Source organism: Pan troglodytes, chromosome 10, assembly GCF_028858775.2.
Source record: "Pan troglodytes isolate AG18354 chromosome 10, NHGRI_mPanTro3-v2.0_pri, whole genome shotgun sequence".
Lineage (NCBI taxonomy): Eukaryota > Metazoa > Chordata > Mammalia > Primates > Hominidae > Pan > Pan troglodytes.
Window position 1 is genome coordinate 27,224,664 of NC_072408.2, and position 16,954 is coordinate 27,241,617.

Here is a 16,954-nt window from a genome sequence, read left to right on the forward strand (position 1 = left end):
GGAACACATGTATTCCTGTTATGATTACCTCAAACATCACAGAACAGCTAACAAGCTTTTCAGAGGTCATCCCTTGCATTCTTCTTAAGGTACATTTTTATACTCTAAGGACATTGATGTTTACACACTAAAGCACATGACATTTAGTTTCATTAGTTTAACTTGACACAATCCAGTGGAAAGCCATACTTTTTAATAAGCAGTGTATAAGACTTTAAAGAAAAAATTACCAACTGGTGCCGATATGAGAAAATGGAGAATAGCAACAACAACAGCAACACCACTGTGGTTACAAGTCAGTAATAGAATAATATTAATACTTTCTGAGAGTTTACTATTTTTTTCTTTCTTCTCTGCCTTTTATTTTAAACAATATCTTTATGAAATTGCAAATTGCAGGACTATAGATATTATGACAGTTTTTGGAGAAACCAGAAAGATAGAGAAAGGATATATAATAAATTCCTGCCATGATCTTAATTTTTTCAATGTAACCTTTTGAGATAAAGAAGTCTTAACCTATAGATCATGTTTTATTTCACATAGAATGAATTAAATACTCAAGAGCTCTCTATGAAGGAGGCAAATATTCCGACATACTTAACCTCATATATCTTTATTCTCTCTTTGTTTTCTTGAAATAAGAGTGCGTTTTTAATAACAATTGTGTTATGAAGAATCTCAAACATATACAAAAAGAGAGAATTGTATAGTGAACTACTACGCACTAATTGTGAACTTCCCTGTTGTCAATAGGACATGACTGATTATTTTGTTTTTATTGTCAATTACTTACCTCCTTCTTGCTCCCATTAGGTTGAGTTCCTGACATCATACTGGCTTTTTTTGGGTAAGTATTTCTTTATGAATTTGTAAAAAATAAAGAAACCCATAATTCTATTATCACACCTTAAAAATAACATTAATTTGCCGGTATTGTCAAGTGTCCAGTTAGTACTCACATTTTTCATTTTTCTCCAGTTTGTTTATTTGAAAAAGGGCCACATAAAGCCTATACATTGTGGTTGGTTAATTTGTCTTTTTAATTTTCTTTAGTGTAATTTCTGGAATAAAGATGATCATTGATATATATTCTTCTATAGTGACCATTGCCTTACTGCGAGGGTAGTTAAGGTAAAACACAATGTTTTAAGATTGATGCTATCAATCTATGTAATGCCAAGTAAAACTGTAAGTAAAATGGTCAATTTTATGAGGTCTGGGTCTAAATATTGTTTACTTTAAAAATCTGGTGATTTATTTCTTTCCATTTTTATTTCACATATTTTCTTATTGTGTACATGTAGAAATGTTCTAAATATAAATTTAAATGTTGACATTTTAAAAGTTTGCCATTGATAGTGATCTTTAAAAAAACAACTTTCAGATTGAAATATTCAATTAAAGCAATAATCGGTTGCTGTTGGTTCTTTGTATGTCACGCTAATTACAGATTTTCTCCTACTTATATCAAGATGTTTAATTCATTTCCTAGTTTATCTTGATTATAAATTTAGATTCTTTTCCTGAACCATGGAAGTTGAATATAAAACTGTCAGAAGATATTTATGTACTTTATTTAGACATAATTTATATAATTAATTCTAATTGGTACTATAGTTGTTAGAGAGAAACTAGTTAAAAGCAAAATAATCCACCAGTCTCTTAATTTACTTTTTATAAAATAATCACATTATACTTGAATTTGTTCTAAATATGCATTTGATTTAAAAATGTCTTTTGATTGCACAGTTTCTACTCACAAGAAGTGACTTGAGATAATTTTCCCCTTGAATTATTTAATCTACTTGTCCAGGGCATTAATTATGAAAATGACATTTAAGACTATCCTGTCTTATTAATGATGCTTACTTTTTTGCTCATAAGTATGAAGAGTGAGAATTGGAAGTAGATACTATTACTGTTGTTATCACTTAACAGGTACCTAATTTACTTAGAACAACGGAAAAAAGTTAGAGTTTTCTTGTTTGCTTGCTTGTTACAGAATGTGCTAAACAATGCAAACTACTTTTTTTTGGCTCTTCTGAATAAACAGGTGCTCTTAATAACCCTGATTCTCCAATAAATATACATTTTTTTGCCTTTGTAAAGGAAGTAGAATTGCAACTCATACCTTCAGTTGAATATTATAATATGCTTAGCAATTGAAGTTGCTTTCATAAATAAATTTTCTGTTAAAATTCTGTACAGGGAAAATAATGAACCATGCTATCATTATTGCCTCCTTCATCTAACAATAGGTCTCTAAGCAAAGTTCGTGTGGGCAATGGACGTCTTTACCCTAGGAACACAGCTAAAGCCTATATGTCACTTAGTATGTGCTAGGCACAATTATAAGCACCTACGTACATTAACTTATTTAATCCTCCTAACAACCTTAAAGGAAGTTACTATTATTATGATATTCATTTTACAGAAGAGGAAATTGAGACATAGAAAGGTTAAATGACGTCTTGGCTGGCATACAGCTAGCTGTGGTGGGACTAGGGTTTGAATTGAGGCAGTCTGACTCCATAGATTTATTTTTATCCACTATGCTATACTGCCTAATAAGCATAGAGCGTGTCAGTGGTTGCCTGGGAGTTAGTTGTTTGATGTAAATAATGGAAATTTTCTAAATCTTGATTGTGGTGGTGGCAACATGAGTGTATTCATTTGTCAGAACTCATCAAACTGTGCATGTGAAATGGATGCATTTTATTAGATGTAAGTTATATCTCAAAAAAGTTGATTTATATAAAAAAAGTGTTAAGACTCACTTGACAGTCCTTCATACAGTGAATTTTGGTAACCTTTACTGGATGGTAGATTTTGTTAATTTTTTAGTACAGTGCACTTTATATGACCTAACTGATATATAAAGAATAAGGTACTCAAAAATTAACAAATACACATCACTTTGGAATGGTATGGAATAATTAGTGAAATTTACCACATAGGGGGATCATACAGTGTGTCCACACTATAGATTAGCTTCAGATCTTTTATATCCTTACTAGTTTTTTGTCTGCTTGCTCTATAATGACACAGAGACCAATATTAAACTAGTTATGAGTTTGTTTTTCCTTTTCATCCTGTCTCCTTTGTCTTCCTGTAATTTCAATCATTTTTATTAGTTACAAATAAAAGTTGTATTAGTTACAAATAATAGATTTTTAGCATTGTTATGTTTTATACTGGGTTGATTTCTTCATCAAGAATAATTAAAAATAATCTCTCTTCTAGTCATGCCTTTTGATGTAAAGTCTTTTAAAATTTTATTAATATAGCCACACCACCATTCTTTGCTTAATATTTGCATGGCATATCTTTTTCTGGCCTTTTGCTTTCAATCTGTTTTCTAGTTTTATTAGGGATATGTGCTTGTAATTTTTTTTGCTCTTGTTTTTGTTTTTCATAGTGCGGCAGTCTCTCATTTATTTTTATTCAGTTTTATTGCTGATGTAGTTGAGTTAAAACCTACCAGCTTTCTATTCTTATTTTTAAATTAGTTCTTTAGAGAGCTAATTTAAAGATGTAAAGATGGCATTTCATCGGGAGTACTTTAAAGATGGCATTTCATTACTTTCTGGCTTTCATCATTTCTGTTGAAAATTCAATTAGTTTTATTGTTGCTCCTTGTAATAATGTATCTCCCTCCAGTCTCCCCAACCCCCTACCTCTGAGTGCTTTCAAATTTTCTCTTTGTTTTTGGCTTTGAGAAGTTTTGCTATGATATGTCCAGGTTTCATCTCACCTGTATTCATCCTGAGAGTTCAAAGAGCTTCTCGAATCTGTGGCTTGATGGCTTTCATCAATCATTTTCTCTTCAAATACGGCTTTTGCTTGATTCTCTCTCCTCTCCTCTGGTATTCCAATAACATGTGTCTGACGTTTGGATTATTTTTCTTATATATATTTTTGCATTTTTAAAATCGTTTTTCCTTCTGAGCTTTAGTCTAAAAGATTTTATGTTAATCTGTATTTCAGTTCACAAAGTCACGATTCTACTCTGTCTAATCTGCGATCATGTCCCTTTATCAAGTATGTTATTTTGTTTTTCATTTCTAGAATTTCCATGTGAAATTCTTTACTCATTTTATTCATTTTTTATTGTTTTTCAACTTTTATTTTAGACTCTTGGGGTACACGTGCAAGTTTGTTACCTAACGATACTGCATGATGCTGAGGTTTGGGTATGAATGATCCCACCACCCAAGTAGCGAGCATAGTACCCACCAGTTACTTTTTCAACTCTTGTCCTGCTCCTCACCTCCCGCCTCTAGTAGTCCTGAGTGTGTATTGTTGCCCTGTTTTTGCCCTGTGACGTTTTTATTGAGATTTAAATTCTCTGGTAAAATTTTCTATCTTTTCATCTATTTTTCATCTTTCTCTTTGTTTTCTTGAGTGTATTAGTTATAATGATTTAATGTCCTTAATGAATAATTCCAATATCTGGATCACCTGTGGATCTCTTTTTATTGACTGTTTTATTCTCGTGGTGTTAGGTCATATAGTCCTGTGTTTTCATATGCCTGGTTCTTAGTCTGTTTAGGCTGTTATAAGAAACTACCATGGACTGGGTAGTTTAAACAACAAGCATTTATTTCTTACAGTTCTGGAGGGTGGACGTCCAAGGTTAGGGTTCCAGCATGGTTGGGTTCTTGGTAAGTGCCTGCTCTTGGTATGCAGATGGTTGTGTCCACACTGTATTCTCACATGGAGGGGAGAAGTAGCTCTAGGCTCTTCATCCCCTTATAAGAATCCTAATTCCATCATCATGACCTAATCACCACCCAAAAGCCCCACATTCTTATTCTGTGACATTGAGGGTTAAGATTTCAACATACAAATTTTGAAGAATACAAACATTAAGTTTATAACAGCTGGTAGGTTTTTTATTCAATGTCTGACATCATATATAAAAAATTATAAAAGACTGATCATATTATCATCTCCAAAGAGCAGAAGGAGTGAGGGCCTGATCCTCTTAATCCAGTCAGAAACTAAATTGAAGGCCAAATTGAAGTTGTGTTAAGGCTCTATCTAGATTTCTTTCATCCCTGCTTCTAGGATGTAGTTCCCAATGTGTTCTGACTGAGGTTCAGGATGCTTCCTGGGTTCGATCCCTTCATGTGTCTAGAAATTAAAGTCTGTTCCTAAGCACTGTGAGACTGCTAAAAACTCCTCGTTTTCCAAAAGCATTTTGCTTGGCTTCTTAGATTCCTTTCCTCACATAGCTGTAGAATTCAACCAACATCATCAACGAAACCCAGCAACGTACTGGATGTTGTTCGCCGGCCCCCAATTTCTCACTAGAATCCAATCCCCTCAAGCCTCTAAATTGTGTCTCTCCAACCTCATGAGATAAGTTCTGATGGTCTTTCTGCCTCTTTAGCAGGGGCAGCTTCTTGGCCTTTCCCCTGAATCTTCAGCCTCTTGCTCTATGCACAAAACTTAACAAGTGCTCTAAGGGGGAAAACAAAACAAAACAACAACAACAACAACACTCAGCTGTGAATTGTCCACTTGGCTCCCCAAGCCATTTGTCCTTCCCAAGACCTCGAACTTTCATGTCCTGTTTGCCCTTGGCAGCAGTCTGTTGGCCACAGGCTTATTCTATTGCTTGGCTATCTAGTTGTGTTCAGCAGAGGCTTTGGTTTATTGCAAGATGCTCCATCATGCCCTATTATGAATCTTTGCATTCCAGAGAAAACAGCATCAAACAATTCAAAGCAGCAATATATAGAATAACAAACAATTCAAAGCTGCAATATATAGAAACAATAATGGTAGGAGATTTATAACTCACCTCACATGACAGGCAAATGAAATAAGAATATAGTGGATCAAAATAATGGAATTAATTAAATGGAACTCATAGATGTACATTTGGCTATATTTCAAAATAACAGTATTTTAGTCAGGTTTCTCCAGAGAAGCATATATATAGCTATACGCACACACAATCTCCAAGTATTTTGGAGAATACACAATACTACAGTATTTTGTTACAGCAGCCTGTGTGAACTAAGACAATGAAGAAAAGTTAGCAAAAGATGAAGCAATTTCCTAACCATTTAAAATTTCAAAATATAATAATAAGTTTGTAACTTTTTTCATTTATTATACCAAAACAAATTTCAAGTAGATCCAAGATTTAAAGAAAATTTGAAAATCACCAAAAAAGAGCATAGAATATTATTTATAAGTGTAAAAATCATTACTATGCGTCATGAAATAATCAGGAAAGGAAAAGATGGATGCGTTGACTATTAAAAATTGTAAACTGTTCAATTGTAAAAATTATAAACAAAGTCAAAGCAAAATGACAAAATGGGAACAGTTATGTACAGCACATATGATGAACAAAAAGCTAATTTTACTTAATATACACAAAACTGAAAAAATTAACAATCATCCATAAAATGGTAAAAAAAAAATGTATGAACAGATATTTCACCAAAAAGGGAAAGAAATACTAACAGTCAAAAAACATATAAAAGAATTTTTTTAGTCTAGATTTTTTAAAAAACTAAACAAGAATATATTATGATGCTCAAACACTTAAAAATTAAATAAAATAATTCAACTTTTTAGAGAGCAGTTTGCCAAAATTACTCAAAATTAAAGGCATATATTCTTTGACTCAGAGATTTCCCTTCTAAGAATTTATCATGCAGATATATTCCCAGAGATTTCCCTTCTAATAACTTATTACACAGAACTGTTCCCGTAATTCTACGAAGTATATTCAAATATTCCAATTACAGAGTCATGTGAAATAGCAAATGAATAAGCAACTTATATATCTACCAATAAGAGACTGGTTAATAAATATAATAGTATATTTATTAATAGAATGTCATGCAGTCAGTAAAAGGAATGAGAAATGGGTCACTGGAGAAAACTATCAAAGCTAAATTGTTAATAAAAAAAGCAAGTTGCAGAAAAATTTGTATACATGTTTTCATTTTTTCTTTTGGCAACAAAAATAAAAAAACCTTATTAGGCTTGTATGTGCATAGACATTTTCTGAAAACAAGCATGAAAAATTGTAAACACTGCTTTTTGGAGACTGAGCTTTGGGGTTCAATAGTGGAGGACAATATCTTCTTTTGTACTTTGCATTATTCTATAGCATTTGAAATTTTCTAAAACACATATTTACTTTTATGATTAACTTTTCAAACTATCTTAAAATGATATGGTAATGCTACATTTCAAGTTTTATGCTAATTTTAATCAATAATTTATTCCTTTCATCATTATCCTTGCTTTAAAAGAAATCTCAGCGCTCCCCACATGTGTGAAAAATTTCTGATTTAAAAAACATGAAAATCAAATGATGTAAATGGAGAAGTGCCTTTAAAATTTTAAGGGAAGAGAAAGAGATATGTTGATTTTATTTAAGTTTACACACATTGCTAGACAGTTTTTAAATAATTGGATGACATTAGGGCTTGCTTGTTATTGCCATGTCTAAGACCACCTAAAAGATTAGAGCCTTCTGAGAGCTAAGCACCAGCAACTAAGGTCCTTAGTAAACTGAGGGTTCCAGTAGATAACTCTTGTCTTTATTGGAGTCCTAGCTATGAGGCAAAGTTTTTTACTTATTATTTTTCATTTATTTAACCAATAAGCATTCAGTGCTTGCTTGTGTAATATATTAATACTAGGCCAGACACTGGGTATATAGTGCTGAATATTAATAAAGGTGTCTACATTAAGATCTCTGACAAAGTCTACAAAAATAAACAATGGGGAAGGATATCCTATTTAATAAATGGTGCTGGGAAAACTGGCTAGTCATATGCAGAATGAAACTGGACCCCTACTTCTCACCATATACAAAAATTAACTCAAGGTAGATTAAAGACTTATGTGTAAGACCTCAGAATATAAAAATCCTAGAAAAAAAAAACAGGAAAAACTCTTCTGGACATTGGCCTAAGCAAGGAATTTATGACTAAGACCTCAAAAGTAAATGCAACAAATATAAAAATTGACAATTGTGACCTAATTAAACTGAAGACCTAATTAAACTGAAGTTATTAGAAGGGAAATCTCTGGGAATATATCTGCATGATAAATTCTTAGAAGGGAAATATCTGAGTCAAATAATATATGCCTTAATTTTGAGTAATTTTGGCAAACTGCTCTCTAAAAAGTTGAATTATTTTATTTAATTTTTAAGTGAGCATCATAATATATTCTTGTTTAGTTTTTTTAAAAATCTAGACTAAAAAAATTCTTTTATATGTTTTTTGACTGTCAGTATTTCTTTCCCTTTTTGGTGAAATATCTGTTCATACATTCTTTTTTTACCATTTTATGGATGATTGTTCATTTTTTCAGTTTTGCGTATATTAAGTAAAATTAGCTTTTTGTTCATCATATGTTGCACAGCCAAAGAAACTATCAACAGACTAAACAGACAACCTAAAGAATGGGAGAAAATATTTGCAAACTATATATCTGACAAAGGTCAAATATCCAGAATCTATAAGGAACATAACAAATCAACAACAACAACAAAAAAAAACAAATAACCTCACTACAAAGGGGGCAAAGAACATGAACAGACACTTCTTCAAAAGAAGATATACAAATAGCCAATAAACCTGAAAAATTCTCAACATCACTAATCATCAGAGAAATGCAAATCAAAACTACCATGAGATATCATCTCACACCAGTCAGAATGGCTATTACTAAAATGCCAAAAATTAACAGATGTTGGCGAGGATGTGAAGAAAAAGGAATGCTTATACACTGTTTCTGGGAATGTAAATTAGTTCAGTACCTGTAGAAAGCAGTTTGGGGATTTCTCAAAGAACTGAAAATAGATCTACCATTTGACTCAGCAATCCCATTTCTGGTTATCTACCCAAAGCAAAATGAATTGTTCTATCAAAAAGACACCTACACTCAGCTGGGCGTGGTGGTTCACACCTGTAATCCCAGCTCTTTGGGAGGCCAAGGTGGGTGGATCACGAGGTCAGGAGTTTGAGACAAGCCTGACCAACATGGTGAAATCCCTTCTGTACTAAAAATACAAAAATTAGCTGGGCGTGGTGATGTGCGTCTGTAATCCCAGCTACTCAGAAGGCTGAGGCAGGAGAATCGCTTGAACCCAGGAGGAGGTTGCAGTGATCCGAGATCGCACCAGAGCACTCCAGCCTGGGCAACAGAGCAAGACTCCATCCCCCATGCCCCCTCCAAAAAAAAGACACCTACACTCATATGTTCATGCAGCACTATTCAAAATAGCAAAGTCATGGACTCAACCTAGATGCCGATGAATGGTTGACTGGATAAAGAAATGTAGTACATATACACTATGGAATAACCATAAAAATCATGTCCTTTGCAGCAACATGGATGCAGCCAGAGGCCATTATACTAAGTTAATCAACACAGAAACAGAAAATAAAATACTGTCCAGTTATAAGTGGGAGCTAAACAATGGGTACACACTGACATAGAGATGGAAACAGTAGACACTGGGGACTCCGAAAGAGGCAGGGATGGTGGAGAGAAAGGGTTGCAAAACTACCTGTTGGTTACTATGTTTACTGTTTGGGTGATGGGTACAACAGAAGCCCAATCCCAAACATTATGGAATATATCCATTAACAAATGTGCTTATGTATCCCCGAGTCTAAAATCAATCAAACAAAAAAGAAAACAAAAACATTAAGCATAGTACTAAGCATATTTCATATATTATCTTATGTCTTCTCATAATGATTCTGTGATATGGATTCTATTTTTACACTTTTTAACAAAAAAAATTAGGGCTGAGACAGGTTGTGTAGGTTGCTCATGATTACATAGTCAATAAGTGATGATCTTGGAGTTTGACATCAAATTCCAGAACATGTGCCTCTAAATATTATTCTGCACTGTCTTCAAAAGTGCAAGTAATCTCCCTAAGAGATGTGACCTAGAGAGTACATGTGCACAGGATACTAAGGAATGTACAGGAAGGGGAGTATGCACAGGATAGTAAAGGGTGTACAGGTTGGTGAGTTTGCAGAGGATAGTAAGGGATGTACAGATTGGTGAGTTTGCACAGGATGGTAAGGGATACACAGGAAGGTGGGTTTGCACAGGATAGTAAGGGATGCATAGGATGGTGGGTTTGCACAGGGTACTAAGGGATGTACAGGAACGTGAGTTTGCACACAATATTAAGGGATGCACAAGTTGGTGAGTTTGCACAGGATAGTAAGGGGTGTACAGGCTGGTGGGTTTGCACAGGATAGTAAGGGGTGTACAGGCTGGTGAGTTTGCAGAGGATAGTAAGGGATGTACAGATTGGTGAGTTTGCACAGGATGGTAAGGGATACACAGGAAGGTGAGTTTGCACAGGTTAGTAAGGGATGTACAGGTTGGTGAGTTTGCACAGGATTGTAAGGGAGGTACAGGAAGGTGAGTATGCACAGGATAGTAAGGGATGTACAGGATGGTGAGTATGCACAGGATAGTAAAGGACGTACAGGTTGGTGAGTTTGCAGAGGATAGTAAGAGATGTACAGATTGGTGAGTTTGCACAGGATGGTAAGGGACACACAGGAAGATGGGTTTGCACAGGATAGTAAGGGGTGTACAGGATGGTGAGTATGCACAGGATAGTAAGGGATGTACAGGATGGTGAGTTTGCACAGGATAGTAAAGGATGCACAGATTGGTGAGTTTGCAGAGGATAGTAAGGGATGTACAGGATGGTGAGTTTGCAGAGGATAGTAAGGGATGTACAGGATGGTGAGTATGCACAGCTTAGTAAGGGATGTACAGAAAGGTGGGTTGGCACAGGATAGTAACGGATGTGTAGGATGGTGGGTTTGCACAGGATAGTAAGGGGTGTACAGGATGGTGGGTTTGCACAGGATAGTAAGGGGTATGTAGGATTGTGAGTTTGCACAGGATAGTAAGGGGTGTACAGGATGGTGATTATGCACAGGATACTAAGGGATGTACTGGAAGGTGAGTTTACACAGGATAGTAAGGGATTTACAGGATGGTGAGTATGCACATCATAGTAAGGGACGTTATCTCCCTAAGTGGCAGAGGTCACATAGTCGTATGCACTGAAACCCATTTCCTTGGCCTTCAGAGCTCATAGCTAAACACCATTTCTCAACCTCCTGTACAGTTAAATGGGGCCAACAGAATGTGGGCAAAATTGACAAACTCCCCTTCAATCCCTGGTGCTACCTCTCTCCTGTGACCCTCCACACGTTTTTCCCTCATATCCCTGCTGCATACAGCAGATACAGTCCAGGAATCTGGGGGCTTGGAAAGTGATGGAGCCACTTCATTAGAAGAGGCTGGGCCCTGCATCCCCACTAGGAAGTCTGCCCCTACAAACCTGAGCTGAGCTAATTGGACTGTGTATGACTCTGAAATAAACTTTTTTTAGTGTGTGATAAACCTCTGAGATTTTTGTGGTGTTAGGGCAATTAGCATACCTGACAAATTAAACGCTATTATTTAAGCTGAGTCTTGAGGCATGAGATGGAAGTATTATGTGAACGGGTGTTTTAAAGAGAGGAAACAGCCTGTGCAAAAGATCTGAGGCAGGAAGGAAACCACCATGTACAATAAGCTGAAAGTTGCCAGTGTGCCTGAAACTTTAGTGAGTGAGGGTGATGAGGCTGGAAAGAGAGGGTTGCTGCCTGACCAGGCAGGTCTTTGCAGATCATAAGAGTGAGAAATTTATTCAAACGCAATGGAAAGAGATTAAGGAATCATGGTGGATGGGAGGCAGGACTGGACTGCAGCTGTGGACAGAGCAGCATGCGGACGCTTGCATTGTGAATTTTAGCTGCAGATGGACTGCAAGAACAAACCAGCAATCCCAAGAGAACCCACAGACCCTCTGAAGGAAGTGGACTGCTCCTGCAAGACCCACTCTCAAGGTGGCACATCTGGAGTTGTTCGTTCCTCCCAGTGGGTTTGTGGTCTCACTGGCTTCAGGAGTGAAGCTGCAGACCTTCGCAGTGTTACAGCTCATAAAGGCAGTGTGGACCCAAAGAGTGAGCAGTAGCAAGATTTATTGCAAAGAGCGAAAGAACAAAGCTTCCACAGTGTGGAAGGGGACACCAGTTGGTTGCCACTGCTGGCTCGGGCAGCCTGCTTTTATTCTCTTATCTGGCCCCACCCACATCCTGCTGATTGGTCCATTTTACAGAGAGCCAATTGGTCTGTTTTATAGAGAGCCGATTGGTCCATTTTGACAGGGTGCTGATTGGTGCGTTTACAATCCCTGAGCTAGACACAAAAGTTCCCCAGGTCCCCACTAGATCAGCTAGATACAGTGTTGATTGGTGTATTTACAAAACCTGAGCTAGACACAGAGTGCTGATTGGTGCATTTACAAAGCTTGAGCTAGATACAGAGTGCTGATTGGTGCATTCACAATCCCTTAGCTAGACATGAAGGTTCTCCAAGTCCCCACCAGATTAACTAGATACAGAATGGCGATTGGTGCATTCACAAACCCTGAGCTAGACACTGGGTGCTGAATGGTGTGTTTACAAACCTTGAGCTAGATACAGAGTGCTGATTGGTGTATTTACAATCCCTTAGCTAGACATAAAGATTCTCCAAGTCCCCACCAGACTTAGGAGCCCAGCTGGCTTCACCCAGTGGATCTCGCACCAGGGCCGCAGGTGGAGCTGCCTGCCAGTCCCGAGCTGTGTGCCCGCACTCCTCAGCCCTTGGATGGTTGATGGGACTGGGCACCGTGGAGCAGGGGGCGGCGCTCGTCGGGGAGACTTGGGTTGTGCAGGAGCCCACGGCGGCCGGCGGTGGGGAGGCTCAGGCATGGCAGGCTGCAGGTCCCGAGCCCTGCCCTGCAGGGAGGCAGCTAAGGCCTGGCGAGAAATCGAGCACAGCAGCTGCTGGCCCAGGTACTAAGCCCCTCACTGCCCGCTGGCCGCTCCGAGTGTGGGGCCGCTGAGCCCATGTCCACCCAGAACTTGCTCTGGCCTGCAAGCAGTTGCAGCCCTGGTTCCCGCCCGCACCTCTCCCTCCGCACCTCCCGGCAAGCTGAGGGAGCCAGCTCTGGCCTTGGCCAGCCCAGAAAGGGGCTCCCACAGTGCAGTGGCAGGCTGAAGGGCTCCTCAAGCGCCACCAGAGTGGGCGCCAAGGCCAAGGAGGCGCCAAGAGCCAGTGAGGGCTGTGAGGGCTGCCAGCACGCCGTCACCTCTTAAAGCTATACTATAAGGCCGCAGTCACCAAAACAGCATGGTACTGATATAAAAAGAGGCACATAGACTGATGGAACGGAATAGAGAACTCAGAAATAAACCCAAATGCTTACAGACAACTGATCTTCAACAAAGCAAACAAAAGCATAAAGTGGGGAAAGGACACCCTTGTCACCAAATGATGCTGGGATAATTGACAAGCCACATGTAGGAGAATGAAACTGGATCCTCATCTTTCACCTTATACAAAAATCAACTCAAGATGGATTAAGGACTTAAACCTAAGACTTGAAACTATAACATTTCTAGAAGATAACATTGGAGAAACCTTTCTAGACATTGGCTTGGGGAAGAGTGTGAGGGGGATGAGGGATAAAGACTACAAATATGGTGCAGTGTATACTGCTCGGGTGAGGGATGCACCAAAATCTCACAAATCGCTACTGAAGAACTTACTCATGTAACCAAATACTACCTGTATCCCAATACCCCAATAGCTTACAGAAAAATAAAAAAATAAAAACAAATGCAATGAAAAGCCATCAGTATGTTTTACGCAGGGAAGTGTCATGATTAACATTACTAAAATATTACCCTGACTTCTAGCATAGAGTGGATAAGAAGAAACAAGACTACAAATGGGAACAGGACATGTTACGTAATTTGTGAGTTCTAGTGCAAAATGAAAACGTGGTCCCCTTGATCAAAAATTATTAAAAATTCAAGACAACAACAGCAGAGCATTAAACAAAACTCAGGGCTCTTTTAAGTGCAGGGCCGGGGTGACTGCACTGGTCTCATGCCCATGGGGTTGTTCTGAATAGGTAGCTCAGTTAAGAGGCTCATAGAGAAATCTAGAAAAGAGATGTTAGTGACTTAGGCTATCTTGTTGGCAATGAAAATGAAGAGAAGTGCATGGATTTAAGACACATTTTAGTGAAAGAATAGACAGATTTTTTAAATTCATGAAATGGTGACATGTCCTGAGAAAAGGAAGAGTCAGTGATGACGTTCCATGTTTCTGTGGCCTGGCTTTGGGTGTTTATGCACTGGGAGAAGTAGGCACCTTTGCCAATCTTTACAGACTGGCTTTGGCAGGAAGAGCCCTTCATCTGTCAGCTTATCAAGAGATTCGAGGTAGGTTAGCTGGCAGGGACCACGAGCAAGCTTGCTTTTGGAGTTCTTGGGCAGGCTGGCCCAGTGTCTGGGTCAGTGGGCAGGTGGGCCTGGAGCTTGTATCCACAGGGGCTGGCTCGGTGTTGGGATTTTCTGGGTCTGGTCCTGGGGTTGGTGGTGAAGTTGGGTACTCATTTCACTCTCTTTTCCCCATGAGAAGGGTATGTCTCTCTGAGCTGCACTACATGGGCTTGGAGGAGGGGGTGACATGGGTAAAGTGAAATTGTGTCCTCTACTATCTTCAGTGTTTCTTTTCTTATTGCTGTGTTCAATTGAGGTGATATACTCTCTCACCTGGAATCCTTAGCTCTCATGAAGGTACAGCCTGCATGGATGCTTATTCAAACTGATGCTTCCGTTAGGGGATGAGCACCAAAAACTCCTATGCTGCCATCTGATTGAGGTCATTTTCTTTAGAATCTTATTTGTATGTAGAAGCGGTGGTGAAGGGCTGAAGAATTTCCCACTGGCCATTCTTACTTTCTCTATTGACATATAAGGCGAAGTCTTCAGCTGAAAGGATAACCAAGAATACCTTAGGATGAAGTTTGAGGAGACAAAACAGGTGTGAAATAATCATCTTGGGATAGAAAACCAAGCCTATTAGAAAAACACAACAGATTGCTCTTGTTATTGAACAGTCAACTTGTTATTGAATTTGACTTTTTAAAAGAAAATGCACTTAAAATAAAAGCACTCTTACTGCAGCACTATTCACAATAGCAAAGATATGGAATCAACCTAAGCATCCATCTATGGATGACTGGATAAAGAAAATGTGGTGTGTGTGTGTGTGTGTGTGTGTGTGTGTGTGTCTGTGTGTGTATAATGAAATACAATTGAGCTGTAAGAAAGAATGAAATCATGTCTTTTGCAGCAACATGGACAAACTGAAGTCCAGTATCTTAAGTGAAAAACTCAGAAACAAAGTCAAATACTGCATGTTCTCACTTATAAGTGGGAGCTAAATAGCGTGTATACATGGACAACAGAGTGGAGTAATAGACACTGGAGACTCAGAAGGGTGGGAGAGTGGGAGAGGGTGAGGGATAAGAAATTACTTAATGGCTACAATGTCCATTATTCAAGTAATGGTTATAATAAAAGCCCAGACTTCACCACTACAAAATAAGTTTACATAACAAAACTGCATTTGCACTCCTTAACATTATTACAAATACAAAAGAAGAAAAAAATAAAGTAAAATAAAAAGTCAATTTGGTCATGTAATTTTTCTGTGCAATATTCACTGGCAAGGAGAACATAAATGGTTTAATCCATACTGGATTAGAGTTTTAGTAAGCTGGTACATAAGGGAAAAGTGGCAAAAGGGAGTTAAAAATAATTGTGAAAGAGAATTCATAAAGAAGGACCACATCATCTAAGACAGAGAAGGAGGAAATTGAAGCGTGGAGGGGGCTGAAGGTAACTGCAGAAAATGGTAGATTGGCTCATTGACATCCAAGGGTGAGGCATCTAAGACATATGGGTGGAAAGCTAAATGGTAGCGGTGAGAGAAGGGAGCATCTGTGATCAAAGTTTTAGGGATGGGCATTTTTGCGTAAACAAGTGAAGAATGAGCTCTTTGAAGTAAGTGGCCAAATGGACCAGAAGGGAACTATTGGAGTGAGAAGGTCAAGAAACTGAGAAGCCAGACTGCTGAGTGAGTCATCTGTATTGATGTTGGAGTCATTGTGCATGATGAGAGCTAACTGGAAGTTAACATCTTCAATAAATGAGGGGAGATAAATGGGAGACCAGTAGATAACAGCCAGGATAAAGGAGTTGGGTATTTTTTCCAGTTGGCGTGATACTAGAAGAAGCAGGGGATTTACAGATGAAATAACGGTGTGGAGACAGCAATGGTGTTTGCAAAGATGCCTATGGTGGTTGCAAGGATGCCTTTAGTACTTCTGAGGAAAACAACCTTCATGTGAGAGGGCCACAGGGAGGCTGAGCCCATAGATGAGATCCAGAATTTAACAAAGGCAAGGGGCTTCAAGGACTTTCAGGGGAGAGGTTCGGGATATAGGTTTGTTTGCTGAGCAAATTGTGGGAATTCAAGGGGGCACAGTGTGATGGTAATGAGGGTAACTGACATGGTGGCTAACGCAGGACATTCAGCTTTTGTGACTGCCTCTTGCATTCTTTCCTTGATGGTATATTGGTGGTGAGTGTGGTGATGAGCATAGTGAAGAGTGTGTCTCCCCATATTAATATTGGCTGTCTTCCCAATTAGATTCCAATAAAGCAGCTAATGATCCTAAAGCAGAGGGGACACTCTATTTAGAAGGTTTGAGTATTCCCAGAATCCTGGATAAGTGCTTATCTAGGGCAACACTGGACCTCCCATAGTAACAGAGGCTTTTATCTTCCTTTCTCAGTGCTTTGGTGGCTGGTGTCTCCTAGACTTCTGAGGAGCATTTGGTTCAACCAAAGTGTATTTTCAAATCTATTCCTAAAACAACTTTGAAGACTCCAAGTTATGACTTTATAATCTGACAGAAACAAAACAAATTTGATTATTTTCTGAGTTAGAGTACACCTTTGAACCTGTA